General features: G+C 45.8%; 1 protein-coding gene and 1 long non-coding RNA gene across 3 annotated transcripts in view; both read right to left on the bottom strand.

Moving 5' to 3' along the window:
• MINDY4 (MINDY lysine 48 deubiquitinase 4) overlaps positions 1-26,677 on the bottom strand; it is a 379,811-nt gene that overhangs the window by 63,440 nt on the left and 289,694 nt on the right. The window lies entirely within an intron of this gene.
• Positions 18,792-26,677, bottom strand: part of LOC134928506 (uncharacterized) — a 28,682-nt gene continuing 20,796 nt past the window's right edge. Inside the window, exon 2 of the long non-coding RNA XR_010177940.1 lies at positions 18,792-18,956. This is a non-coding gene — a long non-coding RNA (uncharacterized LOC134928506). The remainder of the gene's footprint in view (positions 18,957-26,677) is intronic.

The following is a 26,677-nucleotide window of genomic DNA, read 5'->3' as shown; positions in this document are numbered from 1 at the left end:
GAAAATAATAAGTTATCTGGATATTAAGAGCGGTTTGTGGTGAGCGGTTTTCCTAGCAGCTAATTACAAATTGGCTGAGATGGCTCCAAGGCAGAGAGACTTTAGTCTGAGAAGAAAATCAAGTTCTAGTAACAATCACATTACAGGTTGAGTATCCCATATCCAAATATTCCGAAATACGGAATATTCCGAAATACGGACTTTTTTGAGTGAGAGTGAGATAGTGAAACCTTTGTTTTTTGATGGCTCAATGTACACAAACTTTGTTTAATACACAAAGTTATTAAAAATATTGTATTAAATGACCTTCAGGCTGTGTGTATAAGGTGTATATGAAACATAAATGAATTGTGTGAATGTAGACACACTTTGTTTAATGCACAAAGTTATAAAAATATTGGCTAAAATGACCTTCAGGCTGTGTGTATATGGTGTATAGGTAACATAAATGCATTCTGTGCTTAGATTTAGGTCCCATCGCCATGATATCTCATTATGGTATGCAATTATTCCAATATACGGAAAAATCCCATATCCAAAATACCTCTGGTCCCAAGCATTTTGGATAAGGGAGACTCAACCTGTATATACAACACCTAAATGGGCTTATTTAATAATAACAACATGCAATGAGTACAAGTGTCCATTAACTCGGAATCGGATTGGTCACTGTGGATTACAGCTTTGGACTTCATCAGGAAGAACAATTCCTTTTTCTATTTACCATGTCAAGTTTATAATGTTGTTGGATTTTCTATGGTAGCGTAGTAAAAAAAAAAAAAAAAGCAATAAATAAATATTGTTATAAACATCTTAATTATGTTATATAAGGAATATTGCCCAAATTACTGGAAAATAAACTTTTTTTTTATAAGATTTGTCACAAGTAATGCACGCCCATTAATGAACCCAACACTGGAAACAGCTAGCTCTCTAGAGCAGAGTAATCACAAGCATGTATACATGAGCAGTTTTTGGCAATTATGTAGCAATGGTAGAACTGTATAATAGGAATCTTTATTTTTTTTCTGTTAGATACGGTTAACGTGGATATGAAAGAATAAGAAGGCAAATGTCTGCTGCGATTTAGGTGCCAGGTATTATAATTGGGCTGCAACAGGTGGCATAACGCTGTGTCGGTCTCCACGGTATCACACACCACGCTGCACCACTGTCGGTGTGCAGAACGGCAATGCTTCTTTAAACGGGTGTAGTATGTTTTGCTGGCGGTCGGGTTCCCGGCGACCAGCATACTGGTGCCGGCATGCCGACCGCTGGCGTGCCGACAGCGGGGCGAGCACAAATGAGCCCCTTGCGGGCTCGTTGCGCTCGCCACGCTGCTGGCACAGTGGCGCGTCACGCTATTTATTCTCCCTCCAGGGGGGTCGTGGACCCCCAAGAAGGGAGAATAGTTGTTGATATGCCGGGTGTCGGGATTCCGGCGCCGGTATATAGAGCGCCGGGATCCCAACAGCCGGCATACTGAATACCACCCCTTTAAACCTTTCGTGTTCATCTCTTTCTCAATTTACGGTGTTAACAATTCCTTAATTTTTTAACTGCAAGTCCAAATAAAATACAGGCTGTTCTTTGTAAGAATACACAAGTCTTTTTAGTGGATCCGTTTAATTTGCTGGCTGTCAGGATGCAGACGTCGGAATCCCACCAGCCGGCAATGCCGCCAGCCTGAAAACCGGCGCACAGGGGCTATTTCCACTTGTGGGTGTCCACTACACCCACAGAGTAGGAATAGCACCTGTGGCGAGCGCAGTCTGCCACCGAGCCCACAGCGTGGGGAGCGCGGCGAACCCGCAAGGGGACTCATGCTGCCTGCTCCGCTGCCGGCATTCTGCCGGACAGGATGCCGCTGTCGGGATACTGACAGTCGGCATCCCACCCAGTGGGATTACGTATGTAATTCCTTTTTGGCACCTTGCTAATGTTACAATTGCCATTATCCTACTTAGGCAGTAGCGGATCTTGCTACGGGCACGCAGGATTTTTGCATGGGGGCGGCGCCGCCGTCCAGAAGGCACTGCGGCAAGATCCGCTACTGGTGCCCCCCGATGCTTGGTAAATGCGGTGCTGTGCAGTGCGCAATTAAGTCATCGCGCACCGCACTGCATTGTGGGAGCGGCACATAGACACTAGGGGTCATGACTGACCTCTACTGTCTATGCGGTGCTATGGGAGAGACGTCATGACGTCTCTCCCATAGATCAGAGGAGCGGCCGCAGACGGAGGGCAGCAGCGGTCAGGAAGCAGGAGCGGGGATTGTAAGTATCAATTTATTTTTATTTATTTTATTTTTTAAGTGGCACAACTAGGGGGCACAACTCTACAGGGGGCACAGTACTGGGGTCATGGCGCAACTAGGGGGCACAACTCTACAGGGAGCACAGCACCACTAGGGGGCACAACTCTACAGGGGGCATAACTGACCACGCCCCTTCTCCATGAAGTCACGCCCCTATTTTTCACCCGGGGCACCACAAAGTCTAGATCCGGCCCTGTACTTAGGACCATATCCCTCTTTGTGGTCCCACTAACAGCTCAGACAGCTATCAGTAAATTGTATGCATGATCCACCCACCTTCCATCACTAGAGGAAAAAGGGGGGAATCAACTGGGAGCGAGGCAAAAAACCTTGCTTACCAATACCCGCAGTGTTCTGGGAGGCTCCAGGGCTGCTGGGCAGATGCAATATGTAATTCTCCCAGCGGCCGGCTCCGGGGGTGGTTGTACACACACACACAGGGGGGTCACAATCACACACACATGCGCACACACACTTACTGTATACTTGTACATGCATTCACAGACTCTCCACATATCTCGCATACACTGCTGCAGAGGATCTGGCTTCCAACGCTGGATGCAAAAGACACCACTTTGGAAGTGAGTAATTACAGACTTATTAAGTCATTGGAAACTTCCAAATGCTTAATCATTCCTCAGGACGGTGTGGGATGCTGCTGGGTTCCCAGAGCAAGTCCCAGAGATTTTTCCTAAAATGAATGATTTTAGGAAACATCAGACTTGCTCTGGAGGTGCCTGAAAAAAGACGCGTTGATCCCATTTTCCGTCTTGCAACTAAATTGGTTTTTCACATTTTCCGCTGGCAATTGAATCTGCCCCAAAGTCTTTGATCATGTACTCCACCACATTGGTAAAGTATGGCAGGGTCCTCTCACCTCTCCCTCCCCAACAAATTGTCACTTGGGGCTCTCTCTATTCACAATCACCGGACTCATTCCTATAATTAAACAGTCCTACATATACAGATGTGTCCACTTACATTTAGCCTCCCTGCATGTTAAACAGCCCTAATCACGCCATGCCAAGGAGTAACTCGGTAGCGCCAAGCGTCTTTACAAGTGACGTTTTCCTTTAAAATACGTCCTATTAGCAGAATGGTGCAAATAAGACGCACAAGCAGACTCTGCTGATTAAAATGCAGCAAGCCTATAACCTGTGTGCGACCACGGCTGTATCTGCATATGAAATGGTATGTTACAGTGTTTTCCTAAAAATACCCTAGAAAACACTGTAACTTATCATTTCGTATACAGATACAGCCGCAATCATACACAGAATACAGGCATGCCGCACACCATTTTAAGCAAGAGTCTGCTTGTGTGCCCTATTTGAATATTGCGAATAAAACGCATGTTCAGCAAAAAAAGACGCCCAACACTAACGGAGTTAGATTGGGACCTGTCAGCTCATTCACGCATCTGCGGTGTGGTGTATTGATGCAAGATGTATGAGGACACATCTGTAGGGGGAAATTCCATTGACCACATTAAGTTACGATTTTTACCATTGTTCAACTTAAGGCGCATATTGAAACCTATTTCAGCATTCGCGCTCCTGCCACCCTTGCTATTCAAATAGAAAATGCTTAATACGCACCTGTGCTGTAATTCTACAGTGAGCGACTTGGGGGAGCTTCATGAAAAAGTGGGGGAATCCCCTTGAACTCCAGAAAGTTTGTATTCAAAAGACTGACAATGACAATAGCCACATTCCCAATCAGAGGCGTCACTGGGTGTGGTGACAACTGGTGTGCGTTCTGCACTATTCCACGTGCCGGAGGCGCGACCACCCGAAAAAAGGTTGGGTGTGTGTGCGGCTCTTCATCTGTGACAGCAGCCGAGTGCTGCAGGAAAATATCACACTGCAGCACTCAGCTTCTGTCACTGCAGAAGAGTCGGCACTTTGGTGTCACCCCTTCTGATGGTGACACCCGGGTGCAGGCCTGCACCCCCCGCACCTGGCTTGTGACGCCACTGTTCACAAAGTCAAAAGTTATGTTGACACTGGTAAAATGTCGACTTTATGGTTAGGCTGCTGGTGAATGTTAGAGCTTGGCTACCAGGGAGGGGGGGGGAGGGTAGTATTAGACACTAGAGGGAGGGGTAAGGATAAGGACTTAGTGGAGAAATACTCATCGGAACTGTGGTCTGACCCGGAAGTGATGGTCACATGGCCGCTGGGACACGAGAGACGCTGCGGCCGACAGGAGCAGGTAAGTCACCACAGGCCCACCAGGGATGATATGTCGACATGTCATCACTGTCAACATTATAAATGTTGACATGGTCAATGTCACCATTATGACCAAGTGTGGTATGCAAGGTTGACAGGGTCTCTATGTCGATATAGTCGACAGGTCAAAAGGTCGACGTGCGTTTTTTATGTTTATTTGGTGTCATTTTCTCCGTACAGTGACCGGGAACCCCAATTAGTGCACCGAGTCCCCTCGCATGGCTCGCGAGCTTTGGGCAAGGTTACTACTCCGAATCATAGTCCGGGTGGATCGTTAAGTATGAAAAAGGTAAAAAAAAAAAAAATTGTGAAAAACTCATGTTTCGCCCTTTTGACCTGTCGACCTAGAACATGTTGACCTAGAGATCCTGTTGACCTAGTTACTGTCGACCAATAGTGGTCGACCTAGGGACTGGATCCCCTTATGACCATGTCAACATTCTCATGAGTGTCAACATTATGACTGTCGACATGTCCTACCCAACCCATCTAGATGGAATAGCACTTGCAATGGGCTTGGCTGTGTGGCTCACGTCCCTAGAAAGCGCCGCGGACTGGAGAACTGCTTTGGGTCTGCGGCAGGTGCAGAGCTAGCGGCGATCACTCAGTACACGTTTGCTGCACATTCTAGGCTCATCAACGGACGCATAATCCTTACCTAATATTATGGCATTGTTTGCCACACAATCATTTTGCCATTAAGCAAAGACAACCATAATAAAGAAAACATGTCACAAAGATTAATCTCTGCTTGACAGAGCCGCCACTTGTAACAAAAGAAGGACGTTCTAATTGCATGTTTAGCTGTAAACAACGTGGGAATGGAGCAGCAGGTATGTCAGGCATGCATCTGCATATTAGATCATCTGCTAATAGAGGAAGCTGCAATCAGGAGAGTTCACAAGTTTACGCAGACAAAACAGAGCCTCCAACCCTCTGTTCTGCTGTATTTCTGGATCTCTCGCTTGCTAAACTGGACGGGAATCTCAGCCGTTCCCAGCAAAACGGGAAATGACACCTAACTTATCCTATAGGTATTGTTTATTCATCCTCTCTGACTTACTGTAGGTGCTCCTACACTATGCACTCTATGGGGTATATTCAATTGGTGTCGAAAACTGCCGTCTGTCGAAAAGATGGCAGTTTTCGACTTTTTAAGGTCGAAACGTGATTCGACCTATTCAATGCTTTTCGACAAGTCGAGGAATTCGACTTGTCGAAAAGTACGTGGATCGGTGGAATAGCTGCTGATCCACATGCTTGTGTAGAAAACGGGGCCAAAACCGACAGGTGTTGGCCCCCTTTTCGACCATCTCAGTCTGACATAAAAAAATGTCGGACTGAGATATGTGACCCGAGAGGAGGAGAAGGGGGAGAGCCGCAGGGAGACGGGGGGAAGTCACGGGCATATAGGGGAGATCAGCGCTACATCACAGCACTGCAGCAGGATGTCACACAGCCGCGCCGCTCACGGCAGCTTCCACCCGGCTCCAGCAAGTGAGGTCACGCTTGCTGGAGCCGGGTGGACACTGCCGTGAGGTCGGGCGACTGTGTGACATCCTCCTGCAGCGCTACTGTAGCACTGATCTCCGTCTGCCGGCGGCTGTCCCCGCTGGTCTCCCCCACTCTCCTCCTCTGCGTCCCTCATCTCAATTCGACTTAAAAAAGTCAAATTGAGATGAGATTGAATAGGGGTTGTCGGATCCATTCCGACAAATACATGTCGGAATGGATCCGACTTTAATTGAATATACCCCTATATATGCATCTACAGATGGGTCCTCCTTCATCTTACCCGCAAACGGGTCATGGGCATGAATGCATCACGACTGCGACTATTCACACCCGCCTGCGACCCGTTTGCGGGAGTGTATGTACAATGCATTCTCTGTGGGAAGAGAATGCGTGTGCAGTGCCCGGCTGCCGGCACTTGGTCGTGGCAAACAACCAGCGATTGTGAATAATCGCAGGTAGGATGGGCACGGTCACATCTTTATTTCAAGGGTTCTAAACTTTTTATTGGGAAAAGATGGAGTTTATAAATGAAACCAAAACTTATTTAACTCTATAAGCAGGGGCGGATTACCAGAGGAGGGGGCCCATGTGCAGATTCCGTGCGAGCCCCTCTCCTCTCTCCGGCACATTCGCCAGTCTCCAGTGGTGCCTGCCATGTTCTAGTGACTAATCACTACAGCGCATGCACAGCCACCATTTTCCTGGTGATTTTTGCTGCGGCTGCTTCGCCGACGTGGGATTCCGGAAAGGGATGTGTCCAGTTGCATCTTTGACGCTCGCTTGCGCGAACCATAGGCACATCATTGTAAAGCCTTGGGTATGACTACATGCACCGCGATGAGGCAAAGTGTTACCGTGTTACCCATGGGTATGCATTGAGCAAATATGTAATTGGATACATCTGTAAGTAATTAAACATGGGTGCAGTGGGTGCGGTGTGGCCCCCCTGGATCCAGGTGCCCCTGTGCACCCCACACACTGTACCCATTATAGATACGCCAATGACGGTTCAGGTATGAATGGTCGGCCATGTTATGGTCGACAGTCATTAGGTCGACCACTATTGGTCGACATTGGCATGGTCGACATGGACAAATGGTCGACACATGAAAGGTCGACACATGAAAAGGTTGACGTGTTTTTTTACTTTATTTGATGTCGTTTTCTGCGTAAAGTGACCGGGAACCCCAATTAGTGCTCGCTATGCTTTGGGCAATGTGCATCACTGCGCTCAGCACATATTACTGTTCCCAATCGTAGTCCACGTGGATCGTAAAGTATGGAAAAGTTCCCCAAAAGAAAAAAAATTTGAAAAACTCATGTCAACCTTTTCATGTGTCGACCATGTGTCCATATCAATGTCGACCAATAGTGGTCGACCTAATGACTGTCGACCATAACATGGTCGACCATCCAAACGGATACCGCCAAGGACTATGGCCCTTGTCAATAAGGCAGAGTCTTGGTACTGTTATCTTTGCTGGACAATTGCTGAACTGATTTATAAGAGCCACAGGATACAGGATTCTGAAGCCTTCTCCTGATTGGACAAGAATCCATTGCCATCCAATCGGGAGCCACCTGGCATTTTTTGCTTTAACAGCAAGACTTTTGTCTGTGCTACAGAATCACAGCAGCAGTGCAATAAAGGTGCTGGGTCACTTTGCTATTTTTGCTGTAATGCAGTTGGTATGGGGCCTAATTCAGACCTGATCGCAGCAGCAAATTTGTTAGCAGATGGGCAAAACCATGGTGGTCATTCCGAGTTGTTCGCTCGCTAGCTGCTTTTAGCAGCATTGCACACGCTAGGCCGCCGCCCTCTGGGAGTGTATCTTAGCTTAGCAGAATTGCGAATGAAAGATTAGCAGAATTGCGAATAGAAAATTCTTAGCAGTTTCTGAGTAGCTCGAGACTTACTCCTACACTGCGATCAGCTCAGCCCGTTTCGTTCCTGGTTTGACGTCACAAACACGCCCTGTGTTCGGCCAGCCACTCCCCCGTTTCTCCAGACACTCCTGCGTTTTATCCTGGCACGCCTGCGTTTTTCCGCATATTCCCAGAAAACGGTCAGTTTCCACCCAGAAACACCCACTTCCTGTCAATCACACTCCGATCACTTCAACTATGAAAATTCTTCGTCCGGACGTGAGTAAATCTACTAAGTTTTGTGCTAAATTACTTAGTGCATGCGCACGCGCATTTTTGCCTTAATCGCTCCGTTGCGAAAATCGGCAACGAGCGAACAACTCGGAATGACCCCCCATATGCACTGCAGGGGAGGCAGATGTAATATGTGCAGAGAGAGTTAGATTTGGGTGGGTTATTTTGTTTCTGTGCAGGGTAAATACTGGCTCCTTTATTTTTACACTGCAATTTAGATTTCAGTTTGAAAACACCCCACCCAAATCTACCTCTCTCTGCACATGTTACATCTGCCCCATCAGGATAAGTGCATATGGCCACATCTGCATATAGGGGGGAAATGTTTCCGCAGCTAACTAGAGAGAGCAACCTGAAATATATTTTCCTGTACAATTACAATTAGGTCCATATATATTTGGACATTGGCACAATTTTTCTCATTTGAGCTGTTTACCAAAACTATTTAAGTTACAGTTATTTAATGAATATGGGTTCAAAGTGCAGACTATCAGCTTTAATTTGAGGGTATTCACATACAAATTGCAGAAACGGATTACGAATTACAACTATTTAATATGTAGCCCCCTCTTTGTCAAGGGACTAAAAGTAATTGGACATTTGACTCAGAAGCTGTCACGGATAGGTCTGGGCTATTCCTTTGTTATTTCTTTATCAATTAAGCAGGCAAAAGGTCTGGAGTTAATTCAAAGTGTAGCATTTGCACTTGGAAGCTGTTGCTGTGAACCCACCACATACGGTCACAGGTGCTCTCAATGCAAGAAATACAGACCATCCTTCGGCTAGAAAAAAAAATCCATCATAGAGACAGCAAGAACTTTAGGCCTACTCTACAGTTTGGCACATTCCGAGAAAAAAAGAACGCACTGGTGAACCTGGACATCCACAGAAGACAACAGTGGTGGATAATCGCAGGATCCGTTAAAGAAAATAACCCTTCACAACATCCAGCTAAGTGAAGAAAACTTTCCAGGAGGTAGGCATGTCATTATCCAGGTCTACCATAAAGAGAAAACTTCACAAGAACAAATACAGAGGGTTCACCTACTGTAAGGTCCAAACCATTCATAAGTCCCAAGAGTAGAAAGGCCAGGTTAGAATTTGTCAAAGAAACATCTAAAAAAAAGTCAGTCCAGTTCTGGAACAGCATGCTTTGGACAGATGAAACGAAGATCAACCTGTACCAGAATGATGGGAAGAAAAAAGTGTGGTGAAGTCTTGGAATGGCTCATGATCTGAGGGATACAACAACATCTGTAAAACACGGTGAATGCCTATCTTAGGAGAAGCCACAGAAAGCTGGACAGCACCACTGTGTATAACAATGGACAAAGCTGAAGAGGTGTGATGTGCAAAAGTATAAGCGTCACATCAAAGTCCACCCTCTGACCACTTTACTACTACCCCTTTCCTTAGATAAATCGACAAACATTTCTTCAGTTTTTCTCCTATTACCACACAGTTTAGCCAGATTTATACCTCACATTTATTAGGAGAGACAGGGACCGTATTTAAAACACCTGGCAATTGTGCATAAGAGTCTCCTTACAATTTTGTCCAGAGTGAACCTGTATCAGTGGTGCACGCGGGAGGGGTCTCTTTCTTTGGACCAAATCTTTTCTAAGGAGAAGGCTCTGAGTCTATTGGCCAATGTTCTACTGATGTTCTGGGGATGGGGCAGGCAAACTCTGTTGATGACTTGTTCCTTCAGTTATATCCCACTATATTTCTCTAACGTCCTAGTGGATGCTGGGGACTCCGTCAGGACCATGGGGAATAGCGGCTCCGCAGGAGACAGGGCACAAAAAGTAAGCTTTTAGGATCACATGGTGTGTACTGGCTCCTCCCCCTATGACCCTCCTCCAAGCCGCAGTTAGGTTTTTGTGCCCGTCCGAGCAGGGTGCAATCTAGGTGGCTCTCATACAGAGCTGCTTAGAAAAAGTTTTTTAGGTTTCTTATTTTCAGTGAGTCCTGCTGGCAACAGGCTCACTGCTACGAGGGACTTAGGGGAGAGAAGTGAACTCACCTGCGTGCAGGATGGATTTGCTTCTTAGGCTACTGGACACCATTAGCTCCAGAGGGATCGAACACAGGCCCAGCCATGGAGTCCGGTCCCGGAGCCGTGCCGCCGACCCCCCTTGCAGATGCCGAAGTTGAAGAGGTCCAGAGGTCCGGAAACAGGCGGCAGAAGACTTTCAGTCTTCATAAGGTAGCGCACAGCACTGCAGCTGTGCGCCATTGTTGTCGGCACACTTCACACCAGCGGTCACTGAGGGTGCAGGGCGCTGGGGGGGGCGCCCTGGGCAGCAATGTATAATACCTTTTTCTATGGCTAAAATACATCACATATAGCCCTTGAGGCTATATGGATGTATTTAACCCCTGCCATATATCGCAAACTCCGGGAGAAGAGCCCGCCGTTTTAGGGGGCGGGGCCTATTCTCCTCAGCACACAGCGCCATTTTCCTGCTCAGCTCCGCTGTGAGGAAGGCTCCCAGGACTCTCCCCTGCACTGCACTACAGAAACAGGGTAAAACAGAGAAGGGGGGCATATTTTGGCGATATTTTTATATATTAAGCGCATATAACAGAAACAACACCTTTTAGGGTTGTTTATATACATTTTTATAGCGCTTTGGTGTGTGCTGGCAAACTCTCCCTCTGTCTCCCCAAAGGGCTAGTGGGGTCCTGTCTTCGATAAGAGCATTCCCTGTGTGTCTGCTGTGTGTCGGTACGTGTGTGTCGACATGTATGAGGACGATGTTGGTGTGGAGGCGGAGCAATTGCCGGTAATGGTGATGTCACCCCCTAGGGAGTCGACACCGGAATGGGTGGCTTTAATTATGGAATTACGTGATAATGTTAGCACGCTGCAAAAGTCAGTTGACGACATGAGACGGCCGGAAAACCAGTTAGTACCTGTCCAGGCGTCTCAGGCACCGTCAGGGGCTGTAAAACGTCCCTTACCTCAGTCAGTCGACACAGGTACCGACACAGATGAATCTAGTGTCGACGGTGAAGAAATAAACGTATTTTCCAATAGGGCCACACGTTATATGATCACGGCAATGAAGGAGGCTTTGCATATCTCTGATACTGCAGGTACCTCAAAGGGGGGTATTATGTGGGGTGTGAAAAAACTACCTGTAGCTTTTCCAGAATCAGAGGAATTGAATGACGTGTGTGATGAAGCGTGGGTTAACCCCGATAGAAAACTGCTAATTTCAAAGAAGTTATTGGCATTATACCCTTTCCCACCAGAGGTTAGGGCGCGCTGGGAAACACCCCCTAGGGTGGATAAGGCGCTCACACGCTTATCAAAACAAGTGGCGTTACCGTCTCCTGATACGGCCGCCCTCAAGGATCCAGCTGATAGGAGGCTGGAAACTACCCTGAAGAGTATATACACACATACTGGTGTTATACTGCGACCAGCAATAGCCTCAGCCTGGATGTGCAGTGCTGGGGTGGTGTGGTCGGATTCCCTGACTGAAAATATTGATACCCTGGATAGGGACAGTATTTTATTGACTATAGAGCAATTAAAGGATGCTTTTCTTTATATGCGAGATGCTCAGAGGGATATTTGCACTCTGGCATCGAGAGTAAGTGCGATGTCCATATCTGCCAGAAGAAGTTTATGGACGCGACAGTGGTCAGGTGATGCGGATTCCAAACGGCATATGGAAGTATTGCCGTATAAAGGAGAGGAATTATTTGGGGTCGGTCTATCGGATCTGGTGGCCACGGCAACAGCCGGAAAATCCACTTTTTTACCTCAGGTCACCCTCCAACAGAAAAAGACACCGTCTTTTCAGCCGCAGTCCTTTCGTTCCTATAAGAACAAGCGGGCAAAAGGACAGTCATATTTGCCCAGAGGCAAAGGAAGGGGTAAGAGGTTGCAGCAAGCAACTACTTCCCACGAACAGAAGCCCTCCCCGGCTTCTACAAAGCCCTCAGCATGACGCTGGGGCTGTGCAAGCGGACTCAGGGGCGGTGGGGGGTCGACTAAAGATTTTCAGCACACAGTGGGCGCGCTCACAGGTGGACCCTTGGATCCTGCAGGTAGTATCTCAGGGTTACAAGTTGGAATTCGAAAAGTCTCCCCCTCGCCGGTTCCTAAAGTCTGCTTTACCAACGTCTCCCTCAGAAAGGGCGACGGTATTGGAAGCCATTCACAAGCTGTATTCTCAGCAGGTGATAGTCAAGGTACCCCTCCTACAACAGGGAAAGGGGTATTATTCCACACTATTTGTGGTACCGAAGCCGGACGGTTCGGTAAGACCTATTCTAAATCTGAAATCCTTGAACCTGTACATACAGAAATTCAAGTTCAAGATGGAGTCACTCAGAGCAGTGATAGCGAATCTGGAAGAAGGGGACTTCATGGTGTCCCTGGACATAAAAGATGCTTATCTGCATGTCCCAATTTACCCTTCACACCAAGGGTATCTCAGGTTCGTGATACAAAACTGTCATTATCAGTTTCAAACGCTGCCGTTTGGTTTGTCCACGGCACCTCGGGTCTTTACCAAGGTAATGGCCGAAATGATGGTTCTTCTACGAAGAAAAGGCGTATTAATTATCCCTTACTTGGACGATCTCCTGATAAGGGCAAGGTCCAGAGAACAGCTGGAAGTCGGAGTAGCACTAACCCAAGTAGTGCTTCAACAACACGGGTGGATTCTGAATCTTCCAAAATCTCAACTGACCCCGACGACACGTCTGCTGTTCCTGGGAATGATTCTGGACACTGTTCAGAAAAAGGTGTTTCTCCCGGAGGAGAAAGCAAGGGAGTTATCCGAACTTGTCAGGAACCTCCTAAAACCAGGAAATGTGTCAGTACATCAATGCACAAGAGTCCTGGGAAAGATGGTGGCTTCTTACGAAGCAATTCCATTCGGCAGATTCCACGCACGAATATTTCAGTGGGATCTGCTGGACAAATGGTCCGGATCGCATCTGCACATGCATCAGCGGATAACACTGTCACCAAGAACAAGGGTGTCTCTTCTGTGGTGGTTGCAGAGTGCCCATCTGTTAGAGGGCCGCAGATTCGGCATACAGGACTGGGTCCTGGTGACTACGGATGCCAGCCTACGAGGCTGGGGAGCAGTCACACAGGGAAGAAACTTCCAGGGCGTGTGGTCAAACCTGGAGACGTCTCTTCACATAAATATACTGGAGCTAAGAGCGATTTACAATGCTCTAAGCCTGGCAAAACCGCTGCTTCAGGGTCAGCCGGTGTTGATCCAGTCGGACAACATCACGGCAGTCGCCCACGTAAACAGACAGGGCGGCACGAGAAGCAGAAGAGCAATGACAGAAGCTGCAAGGATTCTTCGCTGGGCGGAAAATCATGTCATAGCACTGTCAGCAGTGTTCATTCCGGGAGTGGACAACTGGGAAGCAGACTTCCTCAGCAGACACGACCTCCACCCGGGAGAGTGGGGACTTCATCCAGAAGTCTTCCACATGATTGTGAACCGTTGGGAAAAACCAAAGGTGGACATGATGGCGTTCCGCCTCAACAAGAAACTGGACAGATATTGCGCCAGGTCAAGAGACCCTCAGGCAATAGCTGTGGACGCTCTGGTAACACCGTGGGTGTACCAGTCCGTGTATGTGTTTCCTCCTCTGCCTCTCATACCAAAGGTACTGAGAATTATACGGCTACGGGGAGTAAGAACAATACTCGTGGCTCCGGATTGGCCGAGAAGGACTTGGTACCCGGAACTTCAAGAGATGCTCATGGAAGAGCCGTGGCCTCTACCGTTAAGAAGGGATCTGCTTCAGCAGGGACCTTGTATGTTCCAAGACTTACCGCGACTGCGTTTGACGGCATGGCGGTTGAACGCCGGATTCTAAAAGAAAAGGGCATTCCAGAGGAAGTTATTCCTACCTTGATTAAAGCCAGGAAGGAAGTGACCGCACAACATTATCACCGCATTTGGAGAAAATATGTTGCGTGGTGTGAGGCCAAGAAGGCCCCAACGGAGGAATTTCAATTGGGTCGATTCCTACATTTCCTGCAGGCAGGATTGTCTATGGGCCTCAAATTGGGGTCTATTAAGGTTCAAATTTCGGCCTTATCGATTTTCTTCCAGAAAGAATTGGCTTCAGTGCCTGAAGTACAAACCTTTGTCAAAGGTGTACTACATATACAGCCCCCGATTGTGCCTCCAGTGGCACCGTGGGATCTCAACGTAGTTTTGGATTTTCTCAAATCCCATTGGTTTGAGCCGCTCAAATCGGTAGATTTGAAGTATCTTACATGGAAAGTAACCATGCTACTGGCCCTGGCTTCAGCCAGGAGAGTATCAGAGTTGGCGGCTTTATCGTACAAAAGCCCATATCTGATTTTCCATTCGGACAGGGCAGAACTGCGGACGCGTCCTCAGTTTCTGCCTAAGGTGGTTTCGGCTTTTCACTTGAACCAGCCTATTGTGGTGCCTGCGGCTACTAGCGACTTGGAGGACTCCAAGTTGCTGGACGTTGTCAGAGCATTGAAAATATATATTTCAAGGACGGCTGGAGTCAGAAAATCTGACTCGCTGTTTATCCTGTATGCACCCAACAAGATGGGTGCTCCTGCGTCTAAGCAGACGATTGCTCGTTGGATCTGTAGCACAATCCAACTTGCACATTCTGTGGCAGGCCTGCCACAGCCTAAATCTGTAAATGCCCACTCCACAAGGAAGGTGGGCTCATCTTGGGCGGCTGCCCGAGGGGTCTCGGCATTACAACTTTGCCGAGCAGCTACGTGGTCAGGGGAGAACACGTTTGTAAAATTTTACAAATTTGATACTCTGGCTAAGGAGGACCTGGAGTTCTCTCATTCGGTGCTGCAGAGTCATCCGCACTCTCCCGCCCGTTTGGGAGCTTTGGTATAATCCCCATGGTCCTGACGGAGTCCCCAGCATCCACTAGGACGTTAGAGAAAATAAGAATTTACTTACCGATAATTCTATTTCTCATAGTCCGTAGTGGATGCTGGGCGCCCATCCCAAGTGCGGATTGTCTGCAATACTTGTACATAGTTATTGTTACAAAAATCGGGTTATTATTGTTGTGAGCCATCTTTTCAGAGGCTTCTTCGTTGTTATCATACTGTTAACTGGGTTCAAATCACAAGTTGTACGGTGTGATTGGTGTGGCTGGTATGAGTCTTACCCGGGATTCAAGATCCTTCCTTATTGTGTACGCTCGTCCGGGCACAGTACCTAACTGAGGCTTGGAGGAGGGTCATAGGGGGAGGAGCCAGTACACACCATGTGATCCTAAAAGCTTACTTTTTGTGCCCTGTCTCCTGCGGAGCCGCTATTCCCCATGGTCCTGACGGAGTCCCCAGCATCCACTACGGACTATGAGAAATAGAATTATCGGTAAGTAAATTCTTATTTTAAAACACATATTTCTTAGCATGCCATAAATGGGACTTAAGATCTCAACCTCATGCACTGTAGTCAGACACCTAACACATAGATCTATTTGGTCCAGCAAATGAAGCCTGGAAGTCAGACACCTAACACATGGAGCTATTTTTTTTTTGTACAATCATTTTTTATTGAAAAATTTAAGAAGTTTTGACAAAGGGGTACAACAAGTACCAATATAAGCAGGCAAACAGCGTCAAGTGACAAAGAACAATTGATATTTTATACAGGGTTATATATGTAAAGTCAACAGAACAGGAGGAGACAAAAAGAGATCGAACCAACCAATATGATTAATAAAGGTAGCGTCTCTGTTAATTTAGAGGTTGTCACATCAAAATATCCAAACTTCAAAGTTTCATCCAAAAAGAAAAACAAGACAATATATCCAAATGAAGACATGGAGCTATTTGTTCATGCAAATGAAGCCTGATAATTCTAACTATTTGAAGCTAATTGTAATTACCAGTATAAAACCATGCTAAGCAGAACTATGTAGAGTGACTGCATGTGGCTGTGTGGGTAGTGGTACACATTACATAGCTCTGTTTAGCTACAAAGGTTCAAACTGACATTTATACCTAGCTTTATAGTTAGAATGACCAGGTTTCTTATGCACTAGCAGCGTCTGACTATAGCATGTGAGGTTTAGAACCTGAGTCACAGGTATGGGTTGCTGAGAAATATGTTTTTTTTAAAGAAGGGGGATTTTGCAGGGAGGGACGGGGCAGCCAGCATTGGCCAAAACGGGAGCGTGTCACCCCCATTTTCCGGGAGTGGCAAGGTCAAGAACTGAAAAGCTGTAGCAGTTTCCTTGGCGTCGCTAGCCTCCCTGCGACTGCAAGTCTGAGTAAGGATCATAAAAAGGAATGGGGGGGATGGGATAAGGCTCTGCACCAGCTAAATAGAATTTGTATTGAATTGAAAAAACCCTGGCTAATATCCATCAATAAATATTATGTCGTTCACAGGATAATCGGGGGTGCTACCAGAGACAAGTTGAATTGTATGAAAAGAAGAAGAAAAGAATGTCTCTTTGCTGGCGCACATAAAAATTGTATGTGCACCAGCAAAGAGACATTCTTTTCTTCTTCTTTTCGTACAAGTCTGAGTAAGGTCAGACTTACTCAGACTGCAGTCGCAGATGAACATTGCGATGTTCATCCCGAACTGCGATAGCATTGCAGTTTTTAGCAATCGCAAATTGTTTCTCCTGCATTTGTATTGCTAAGCATCGTAATGGAAAACTGCTAATAGTAGCTGTGCAACTACGATCCAACCTGAATAAGGCCCACTGCTCAGTACTTCAGGAAGACTACTCCCTAACTGGCACTGCCAATCATAGCCCCTGCCAACTGCCTGCTCAATGCTGCACTTTGTGCCACTGAGCAGCTGGGAGCCATAATTCACTGCGGGATCCTGGAGGCTGGTCTATGCAGTTCTGGAGTCTCCTGGACATAGGTAAGCATGATGGCAGCAAAAATAATTACGTGGACTTACTAGCATGTACAAGAAGGAAATAATAAGTACGATTTCACAGTAAGTACCCAATATCCTGAGGAAAACTGCTGGTCACTGTGTAGGTGAAAAGCTGCACACACTGAGATGGGTGTAGGATCTACCAGTTGATACCGGGTACGATTTTTACATAACCCCAATCGTTATAGGCATTGGCACCTTCCTATAATTTACCACGCCTCCATTGGCTCAAACTATTTATATGGTGAGGAACCTACCAACACAACAATGGGCCCATTTATCAGTAAATATTTGTGGCTTAGTCACACATTTTTGGAGGGTGACCTCAAATATTTAGTATCACCCCATGTATCAAAGGGTGTGTACACACGGTGAGATCCTTGCTATGCCCGATTTTCACTTGCGATTTCCCTTGAACTCCCTGGAGCCCAGCAACACCGATTTTGACTAACTTTTCTTGAGATATGGACTATGTGTGCTTACGATTTTGGCTTATGTGAGATTTTGGCTTATGTGAGATGTCATTGACATGTGAGATGAACTAGATAGTACACCGATCTAGCAAGGATTGACTTGCCTGCACAGTCTATCTTTTCTTGCGATGCCGACCTGGCGGCACTGCGCATCGGGATCGAATCGGGATCGCAAGGTGACTTTCACCTTGCGATCTGCACTAACGTTTCTTGCGATTTTGACTATATTGCGTGGTTAGCGGGACTGCGCACACCCAGGAGCCCTGCTACCACTCTGAGCATACTGCAGGGATGGACTCCATGTGATCAGTGACAAATCCAGATGGAATACTGCGATTCTGGATGCTAATACCGCGCTGTAAGTCACTATTTTTCTGTTTTATTTTGTTTATGTACTCTAATTGGGTAATTGGGCGCTGCAGATGCCTTGTGCGCCACATAAAGGATGATCATAGTAATGTAAATGAGTCTCCAAGGAGAACTGTTTTAGGGGAAAGCAAACAACTTGTAATTAATGAAGGGGCTACCCCAATACGTATAGTAACCATGACTCAGTGATGTTGTTGCCGCCATACATATTCCATGGGCAGCACAGATGGTGTAATGGTTAGCATTACTGCCTCACAGCACTGAGGTCATGGGTTCGATTCCCACCATGGCCCTAAATGTGTGGAGTTTGTATATTCAACCCTGTACTTGCGTGGGTTTCCTCCCACAATCCAAAAATATACTGGTAGGTCAATTGGATCCCAACAAAAATTAACCCTAGCGTGAATGTGTGTGCGTGTACAGTACGAATATAGAGTGTAAGCTCCACTGGGGCAGGGACTGATGTGAATGGCCAAATATTCTCTGTAAAGCGCTGCGGAATATGTGAGCGCTATATAAATAACTGGTAATAATAATAATTATAGGTCCTGCAAATGCATAGCATATCCAGAGTTGTGATTCCCAGAAGCAAATGGTGAGGGTACAGAACACCTGTGTAGAGGGTGAAAATCTATGATGTGCAGCTTCATATTTTACTACTATTAAATGACCTTTCTGAACTTTTAAGCTGCCAATTGTATTTGGGGAAATCACTGTGATTTACTAAATAAAAGCTGCATGGTTTTATTTTTGTTACCAAAAGAAAGGAAACCTAAATATTATAATTTAAAAAGAAAATGTACATAGGTTTCAGGCATCATTGTTTATTTATTATATTAGTTGATACCCAAACACTTTAAATGTTCATGCTTTCAGAATGTGACATGTGATCCATCATATAACGGTTATCAGCGACTCGTGTTCGGTAATGTGGGGGCTTCCCGTTCTTTTCTAGCCATTAAGCATTTTCAACCTGTCAAAATTTTAAATAATAGATTCTTATTTTGCCAAGTTAAATAGCTGGGAAATCCATCCAAGACAGCATTTTCTAATTCATACTTTTCAAAATCACAGATTCCCATAATGGGAGTGGGAGAAGAACTGTGTGCTATGGATATTAAGGGTTTTAACCAGGTCCAGGAGGGAAACATTCTCCAAATGAATAGAAGCAATAGGACACGATGACGGGAAATTTGAGGAAAAATTACTTCACAGAAAGGGTAGTGGATAAGTGGAATAGCTTCCCATCAGAGGTGGTAGAGGCTAAGACAGTAGAGCAATTTAAACATGCATGTGATAGACATAAGGATATCCTTACAAAGAAATGAGGATCAAATAAGGTTTGAGATAAAAAATATGGTAAAAAAAAAAAAAAGGGCAGACTAGATGGGCCAAGTGGTTCTTACCTGCCGTCAAATTCTATGTTTCTATGGGATAATTAAGATTAATTAAACTGACCACTGAAATTGATGTGACATAATCAAATGCATTGGGTTAACCATTATGCCACCATGTACATCAATGTAGCGCAGTGGCTTGCATTACTATCTCACAGCACTGAAGTCAGGAGTTCAAATCCTGGTCATAGGTTATCTGTGTGGAGTTTGTATGTTTCCTCAAGGTACTGGAGAATCCAACATACTGGAATCCAAAATTGGGATTGGCGAGTCTGGGATTGAAACACGCAGTCTTTCCCTAACTGGCAAATCGGATGGAATGGGGAATCAGGCAGGAAGATGTATGGCCCGTGTAAGGTAACCTAAGTGTGTGATGATACATGTGTGTGCGCTTGTATGTTAGGGGACTGAGACTATAAACTCCAATGGGGTAGGGACTGATATGAATGATAAATATTCCTTGTACAGTGCGGTGTAACATTGATGGTGCAATATAAATGAATGATGATAAGAGAGTCACATTTTACCTCTTATAAACTCATGTGAGTCTTCTTCACCTAGTGTTCCCGAAAGGGAGAACTGTGCTTCCTTCGCTCAGGAATTAATAATGTTCAGATTACATCTTGGCATGTGTAGTGACTAGGAAGAGCTTGATGTTTATTAGGATGTATGTGTAATAGCAAGATATTAGTACTTTATGGTAAGTTCAAAAGACAGTGTAATCCGAAATTTGACAAGTCCAGATAAGAGACTGATAGACACGTGTACTGTGCTGTAAACATGCGGGGAGGTAGCGGTCTTGCACTGGGAACATAGTATTATACTGGCGTTATGTTTGTTCATGAGCAAAGCAGCCAATGAGCAGGACATGGTATGAGCACAGTGATTTAATAGGTGGTATAGAGCCTAATTCAAGGTTGATTGCAAAACAACTTTTTCCTCTAATGGGTAAAACCATGTGCACTGCAGGGGGGGGGGGGGGGCAGATATAACATATTCAGAGAGAGTTAGATTTGGGTGGGTTATTTTGTTTCTGTGCAGGGTAAATACTGGCTGCTTTATTTTTACACTGCAATTTAGATTTTAGTTTGAACACACCCCACCCAAACCTAACTTTCCCTGCACATGTTATATCTACCCCCCCCCCCCCCCCCCCTGCAGTGCACATGGTTTTGCCCATTAGAGGAGAATCTTGTTTTGTAATCAACCTTGAATTAGGCCCATAGTCAGGTGGATAACTTCTGTACACAAAGGCCCTGCTCTGCAGCACCGCAGAATTGATAAATGATAAAATATATTGCACATAAGGTGAGACTGAGGAGACTCAGTGGGTAATTCCAAGTTGATCGCAGCAGGAATTTTGTTAGCAGTTGGGCAAAACCATGTCCCTCATTCCGAGTTGTCCGCTCGCTAGCCTCTTTTCGCAGCAGTGCACACGCTAAGCCGCCGCCCTCTGGGAGTGAATCTTAGCTTAGCTGAATTGCGAATGAAGTATTCGCAATATTGCGAAAAGATTTTTCTTTGCAGTTTCTGAGTAGCTCGAGACTTACTCTTCCAGTGCGATCAGTTCAGTGCTTGTCGTTCCTGGTTCGACGTCACAAACACACCCAGCGTTCGCCCAGACACTCCCCCGTTTCTCCAGCCACTCCCGCGTTTTTCCCAGAAACGGCAGTGTTTTTTCACACACTCCCATAAAACGGCCAGTTTCTGCCCAGAAACACCCACTTCCTGTCAATCACATTACGATCACCAGAACGAAGAAAAAACCTTGTAATGCCGTGAGTAAAATACCTAACTTTTGAGTAAAATAACTAAGCGCATGCGCTCTGCGAACATTGCGCATGCGCAGTAAGCGACTAATCGCAATATAGAGAAAATCGGCAACGAGCGAACAACTCGGAATGACCCCCCATGTGCACTGCAGGGGAGGCAGATATAAAGTGCAGAAAGAGTTAGATTTGGGTGGGTTATTTTATTTCTGTGCAGGGTAAATACAGGCTGCTTTATTTTAACACTGCAAATTAGATTGCAGATTGAACACACCACACCCAAATCTATCTCTTTCTGCACATGTTATATCTGCCTCCCCTGTAGTGCACATGGTTTTGCCCAACTGCTAACAGAATTCCTGCTGCGATCAACTTGGCATTACCCCCTCAGAAAAAAGATACAGAAGTGGGACAGGAGGTTGAAAGGGTTCTGTTTGTAAGAGCTTACAATCTAATGCAGGGGTAGTCAACATCTAGAACACCATCTGTTGTGGAAATACACATCTCAAGCTTGCCCTGACACACTTGTAGCATGTCCTAACAGCAAAACTGTGGCACGACACGCTGGGATGTGTAGTTCCACAGCAACTGGTTTGCAACACACAGCCTACTGTCTAGACTCTAAAGGATAGTGGGGGTCATTCCGAGTTGATAGCTAGCTGCATTAGTTCGCTGTGCAGCGATGAGGCAAAAAAAGGCACTTCTGCACATGCGTATGTGGCGCAATGCGCACGTGCGACGTACTATTACAACGAACGATGCAGTTTCCCACAGGGTCTAGCGAAGCTTTTCAGTCGCACTGCTGACCGCAGAGTTTCTGGGTGTCAACTGACTGTTTTCCAGGAGTGTTCGGAAAAACGCAGGCGTGGCAGGAAAAACGCAAGCGTGGCTGGGCGAACGCAGGGAGTGTTTGTGACGTCAAAACAAGAACTGAACAGTCTGAAGTCATCGCAAGCGCTGAGTAGGTATTGAGCTACTCTAAAACTGCACAAAAAAACGTTGCCGCCGCTCTGCGATCCTTTCGTTCACACTTCTGCTAAGCTAAAATACACTCCTAGTGGGAGGCGGCATAGTGTTTGCACGGCTGCTAAAAACTGCTAGCGAGCGATCAACTCGGAATGACCACCCGTATTATTTAGAAATGTAGTAGATACGCAGGATTTTTAAGGGATACCTCACTTCATGGAAGGGCCCACAACGCCATTGCTTTGTAAATGTAGCCTATGGCTTTTGTCCTAGGTCTGAGCCAGGAGTGATCGGATGTCATCCCGTATTTTTATTGTAACAAAGTATTTTGCTAATTTCATTTGCACTTGGGTGAAGAGAGACATTTCTAGCTGCACTTCAACAACTATAAATAGAAAGGCATAAAACTGAAACACACACGTGTCCCATGAAAGGCTGGACTCCAACGTAACCATTACACTACTGCAAAGAGCATCTGAGCAGCATTCTCCACCTTCCAGCAAAGCTACAGATGCTTCTAAGTCTCGATCCTAAAGCCTGGAAGAAATGAGCGCTACATCTTTAAGCACTGTACAGTAAGCAAACATAGGGGTCTATTCAGACCTGAATGCACTGAGGATGCATCGCGGGGCGACGACACACACATGTGGGTAGATGGACGCAGATCGTGCTGAGGGAAGCAAGATCTGCATCCATCTATGAATAACACCCATATACAGATGATCTTCTACAATTTGGTTTGTTTAACCCTAACTAGGCCACATTGTAGAGTGCAGGGCTAAATGGCCATCAATCTTCCATACATAAGATAGAGAGCCTGCTTCAGAGTCGCACTGTACGCCGATATTCACACAAACAACCAATGAGTTGTACTGCACGCATCGTAAATCAAATGTAGATGCGTGGTACTAATGGGTGTTTCAGGACGCTGACTGGGAGGTAATGGAGGTCAGCTGAAAAGGTTGCATCTTATGGCAGTGTTGCAGACTTTTCTCCTGTACTAGATATAGGGGGTAATTCCAAGTTGATCGCAGCAGGAAATTTTTTAGCAGTTGGGCAAAACCATGTGCAGTGCAGGGGGGGCAGATATAACATGTGCAGAGAGAGAGAGATTTGGGTGTGGTGAGTTCAATCTGCAATCTAAATTGCAGTGTAAAAATAAACCAGCCAGTATTTACCCTGCACAGAAACAAAATAACCCACCCAAATCTAACTCTCTCTGCACATGTTATATCTGCCTCCCCTGCAGTGCACATGGCTTTGCCCAACTGCTAAAAAATTTCCTGCTGCGATCAACTTGGAATTACCCCCATAGTTGGAATTTTTTGTTGCACTGTTCACTTACCAATGACCTACAGTATATAGTGGTATCGCCACCTTTCTGCTGCTGCAGATGTGTCCTCCTACATCTATTGTCAATACGCCATGCACTGCGAGATGCCTGGCGTGAGTGAGCTGCCAGTTCACAGGCAGCTCTTCTAACGTTGGGCACCTTTATTTACTGAAAATGTGTCTCATCGATTCTTCGTTATGCTATATGAATAAGTTGCGCAAGCCGGCTCTGCAGATTAAAAGGATATGCGGCATGCCCATGTGACTGCGGCTGTATCTACATATGAAATGCTGCGTTACAGTGTCAGTGGCTGTTTTCCAGGAAAACACTGTAACGTAGCATTTCATATGCAGATACAGCCAAAGTTGTATACTGATTATAGGCATGCCGCATATCATTTTAATCAGAAGAGTCGGCTTGTGTGTCTTATTTGTATACATAATAGATGTACTGTATTTTCAATGAGAAAAACGCAAAATAACACGCCCGGTGTTAGTAAACACGCTCATGACTAGGTGCGAGTAGAAGGTCTGTTTAACGTGACTGCAGTATGGATGTAGGAGGACACATCTCTAATTCCTCTTTCTGTGCCACCAAAAATACCACTGAATATTTGCTATTGTGGACTACCTAGATGAGTTCCTTCTCGGTGGGAGGGGAACATACAGAGTTGAATGCAAGCTGTCCATAATTGCTCACTGTCACATGCTGGACTTCAGGCCCTGCTTAGCGGATCTGGCATTGTAGGAGGTCATCGTAGGGGTGTCCATCTAGGAAGGTGCTTCCTCTGGTTGGATCAGCTCTTGGGTTCTCTCCTTCTTCATTCCAGACCCGCAGCTCTGTGCATCGAGGCCGCCATCATGCCTGTGATATCAGAGCAGACACAATACCCACTTTCTTTATGTACTCTGACCACATGACCGACTCTGGCCAAGCTTCCTGGCTTTGGGCAGCCTATTTAAACCCCTAGATGTTGCCAATCATTGCCAGAACTTCCTAAGCTTCTGGTGTTCCTGTATTGAGTTTCTTTATTTCTGGTGTTCCTGTATCTCCAGTTTGTTCAGCGTCTCCAACTCCAGTATTCGCCACAAAGCTTCAAGCTTCACACCTTGCTGTTTCTGCCTGTTCTTCTGCAGTAACCCTTAGCCATTAGGTATCCTTGTTGTGTTGCAGTTCCATCTTCGGAGCTCCTGATGTCTTCATCTCAGCTTGATGGGGACATGTACTAAGCAGTGATAAAAGTGTAGAAGTGAGCCAGTGGAGAAGTTGCCCATGGCAACCAATCAGCATTGACATAACATTTATAATTTGCATACGACAAACATATACAGACCAGCTGATTGGTTGCCACGGGCAACTTCTCCACTGGCTCACTTCTTCACTTTTATCACTGCTTAGTACATGTTGCCTTAGTCTGCTGTACCTCGGTGTCTCACATCTAACTTGTCCCAATCTGCCTCAGAATGTGTTCCATCGATCTTGCTCCTTATCATATATATATCATTATTTTTTATTGCAAGACAAATTTTTTTAATATACAAACCAATGTCTAGCACTGGGAAGGCTTGAAGTGGGTTTAATGACTAATGTTAATCAGTAAAAAGGAGAGTTATGGTAAACTTATCATTGTTAATTCTCTTTCTGTGAGGTACATTGGTTTCACAGGGAAACATCGGGGATGTAGAGTGGATCTTGATCCAGAGGCACCAACAGGCTAAGGCTTTAGGCTGTCCCAGGATGCATTGGGGCCTCCTCTATAACCCTGCCTCCAGGCACTATGAGCTCAGTTTCGTTAACCAGTCCAATGCAAGAGCAGGTAAGAGAGAAGGTACTGTAGATGTTAGTCACATAGAACCACATTCTCACGACAGGAGAAGGGACCAGCGGCTTATGCCATACAAACCCATAGAAGCTAGGTGCTTCAGGGTGGGCGCCCTGTGGAACCAATGTACCTCGCAGAAAGAGAGTTAACAATGCTAAGTCTACCATAACTCTCCTTTTCTGCAGCATGTTACATTGGTTTCCACAGGGAAACATCGGGGATGTCCTAAAGAAGTTCCTCAAGGGAGGGTCACGCCTTAGCGAGTATGAGAACCCTGTATCCAAAGGAAGCATCCTAGGAGGCGGAAGTATCAAAGGCATAGAACCTAACAAACGTGTTCACAGAGGACCAGGTGGCCGCCTTGCACAATTGTTCTGCGGACACGCCACGGCGGGCCGCCCAAGAAGGTCCAACAGACCAAGTAGAATGGGCTTTAATAGCAGCAGGAGCTGGGAGTCCATAAGCTTGTGCAATCACCATTCTAATCCATCTGGTCAAGGTTTGCTTATTCGCAGGCCAGCCACGTTTGCGAAAACCAAACAAGACAAAAAGGGAAAAAGAAAAAAAGGTACAATCTCACTTTGCGCTCCAATGTCCCAGAAATCCAAACATGTCCTCGTGGACAGATGAGAAGATATTCAGATCAACATGAAATATAAAACAAAAAACACAACATAGTGTAATACTGTAAATATGATGAGATCTCTCCCAACTGTGTAAACGAAAGATAGTGGTGTTGGTATAGTCCCGATAGATATCCAAGAATCCACCTTCTTCTAAAGGCACCCGAAATGGTGTTCAAGGTATGTAGTAGTGAATCCTTCCATGAATGCTTACTTGTATAAGGCGATTTTGAAACATAGAAAGGTTTCTTTTAGGATCTCTGATCGCTCCTCATTTCGTGTAGGTATAAGATGATATCCCTCACACCGAATTAAGAGCCAGAAATAAACTCCAGTTAGGACAAAGACACTCTTTTATGTTTACAGTATATATGAACGGGTGAACAAATAGCCGTACCATATAGGGAAAGCAATGTTGGAAATCAGCTGACAACAATAGACCCGGGTATCACATTGTTATATATTCCCCTCTATGGATAAGCTGAATTGTCACCCGCAAAACACACTGTGTCGACGCATTTTGACTCTATGCAGCGTCTTTTTCAAGATTCACAGTGTGAAATCACCCTGGTGTGCAGCGTGCCTTGTCTGGTCAACTGAAAAAAATAAAAGAGTGTCCCTGACCTTGAACACCATTTCGGGTGCCTTTAGAAGAAGGTGGATTCTTGGATATCTATCGGGACTATACCAATACCACTATCTTTCGTTTACACAGTTGGAAAAGATCTCTTCATATTTACAGTATTACACTATGGCCCTCATTCCGAGTTGTTCGCTCGGTATT

Source organism: Pseudophryne corroboree, chromosome 5 (genome assembly GCF_028390025.1).
Source record: "Pseudophryne corroboree isolate aPseCor3 chromosome 5, aPseCor3.hap2, whole genome shotgun sequence".
In the NCBI taxonomy this organism is placed as follows: domain Eukaryota; kingdom Metazoa; phylum Chordata; class Amphibia; order Anura; family Myobatrachidae; genus Pseudophryne; species Pseudophryne corroboree.
Note: the sequence above shows the minus strand (reverse complement) of the source record. Positions and strands in the feature narration are given on the sequence as shown.